Below are 2339 nucleotides of genomic sequence, written 5' to 3' on the forward strand. Positions count from 1 at the left end.
CCCCCCCCCCCCCCCCCCCCCCGCCTGGCAGCTCTTCCTTTTTCTCTTTAGAGACTCTGTCCCACTTCCTTTGGCTGTGAGTGACATCCTGCCCCAGAACCTTCGGAACCGAACCATCCCAGAGCCCGAGGACTCAGCTACCACCCTTCTGGAGGCGTGGGAGGTAGTGGTGTGCCGCTTCCCCGCCCAGGCTGGAGGCCCAGGGAGGTCAGGAACCCCTCAGGGGCAGCAGGGCATGGGGCGGGAGGGGATTCTGAGCCCGCCCCTACAGCAGTGCTGGGGTGAGGGTGAGGGCTGGGCAGGCCCTGGGACTGCGGGGGAGGGAGAGGAAGAGGAAGCCTGAGCTGGCAGCGAGGGGGCGGAGTGCAGCTTGGGTTTGATTTGGTTTGGGGGCATAGCAGAGCCCTGTCCCCTGCCTCTGGGGACCCTCTGAGTCCGCATACAGCGGGTGCATGGGCCTGAAGGTCGGTATCTTCATCTTTCCTTCTGTCTCAGTGGCTGCGCACTCCCCGGGCAGGCCCCACACTGTGTTCACTACCCCACTGGAGCACACAGTAAGCCAGCAGTGCACACTGGTCGGTTGCCTGAGAGTTTGGGGGGAGAACAGCGATATGAGAAAACGGGTCCAGCCTCATCCTTTCACAGAGGGGGAGACTGAGGCCCAGAGAGTTTGCTAAGGTCATGGAAACAGATTTGGAGTAGAGCGGTTAGCTGGTAGGGGCTCTGGTGGCCCTCTGTGGGGGTCATGTGAGGTGGGACACTGGGGCTTGAGGCTGGCTCTGCCTCCCCCCCCCGCCGGGGGACTGTGCCGCCCTCCTCTCCTGCATCCCTCCCCTCCCAAGCAGGTATATAGCAGTGTTGCACCTTTAGGCAAGCAGCGGCTTCCCCTGGAAGCTTGCTCAACACAGCTTGATGCACCTGCTGCCTGGAATCCCCCCATTCAGCGGGTCTGGAAGGGGCCTGAGCATCTGCATCGCTAATGGGTTCCCAGGTGCTGCCTGTGCTGCTGGTCTGGGAACCCATTTTGGGAACGCCTGTGGTAGAGGTTAAGCATCCTCTGAAAACCAAACCGTAGGTGCAAACCCCTGCCCCCCCCCCCCACCTACCTTCTGTGAGAGCTCACAGGTAAGGACTCGGACCTCTCTGTGCCTCAGTTTTGTCATCTGTAAAATGGGACAATAATGGCACCATTCTCCTAGGTTGGTTTTGAAGATCAAATGAGCTAATCTGTGTAGTGCCTAGAACAGTGTCCAGGCATGAAGTAAGCAGTATTTGTGTGTTTGCTATTATTACTCTTCTTGCTATTATTATTTTTATTGGCCATTATCATGTACTCCCACCTTGACCTTGAGACTGCTGTGTCTTCAGTGACTCCTTTGCTATTCATTCCTGATCCCCAGTGCACTTGTACTCCTCTGGGCCTCCCCTCCCCCTGAGACCCTTCTCCCACTCTCTGCATCTGTTCAGATGCTAGGAATCCTCCGATTCCTGCCTGACCCTCACCACCCGCATCCATAGCCCCTTCCTCTTGACCTCCCTGGTTACATGACTTATTTATTCCCCTGATCAACTCTTATTTCATTCTGCCCATTATCCAGTTACGGGAGCATCAGTTTCCTGGGCTGATCCGCAAACCCTTCCAGATCAGGCTCCTCAGGGGCATTGATGGTGCGGAGAAGTCCCCTGGGAGTGTTACTCCCAAGGCACAGCCTCCGTGTGTCCCAGGCAGGCCAGCGGATGTCAGGGAAGGCTTCCAGGGCCGCATCTGGGGTGTGGGATTTCCCTAATGAATAAGAACATGCGGATTTCCCAAATTAATAATAATTGGCCTCTATCTGAAAGTCTCAAGTTCAAGTCTAGCTTTACCCATTTAAAGGCTACGTGGCCTTTGGTAATTCTCTTATTTTTGCCATTGCAGCTTCATTTTCAAATGATACCATCATCACATCAGTGGGCTTTTGTGAGGATTCAGTCGGGCCTCATTTATGCAGCAAGTACTGAGTGCCTTCTATATGCCAGTCTCTGTGCTAGGTATGAGGGATTGGCAGTGAGCCAGACAGACTGCCCTTGGGGGTGCTGACGGTTTAGGGGAAGAGCTGAAGAGGAAGGGAAATATGTTAGAGCTCTCCACAGAGAACGGTAGAGGAGATTTATCAGAGGAATTGGGGAAGGGGGTCGAGAAGTCTCCCTCAAGTTGGAGAATGGGGAGGCTGGTAGTGAAATTCAGTCTGAGTCTGACGGCCTCAGAATCAGCAGCACAAATGTCCGGGGGCAAGACAGGATGGATGGATGGCCCAGCTCTGGCAAAAAAAAAAAAAAAAAAAAAAAAAAAGGAATTT

General features: G+C 54.8%; 1 long non-coding RNA gene across 1 annotated transcript in view; it reads left to right on the top strand.

Moving 5' to 3' along the window:
* The first annotated feature begins 60 nt into the window (after nucleotides 1-60).
* LOC144229492 (uncharacterized) overlaps nucleotides 61-2339 on the top strand; it is a 28907-nt gene continuing 26628 nt past the window's right edge. Inside the window, exon 1 of the long non-coding RNA XR_013334499.1 lies at nucleotides 61-207. This is a non-coding gene — a long non-coding RNA (uncharacterized LOC144229492). The remainder of the gene's footprint in view (nucleotides 208-2339) is intronic.

Source organism: Crocuta crocuta, unplaced genomic scaffold, assembly GCF_008692635.1.
Source record: "Crocuta crocuta isolate KB4526 unplaced genomic scaffold, BGI_CrCroc_1.0 scaffold348, whole genome shotgun sequence".
Taxonomy (NCBI): Eukaryota; Metazoa; Chordata; class Mammalia; order Carnivora; family Hyaenidae; genus Crocuta; species Crocuta crocuta.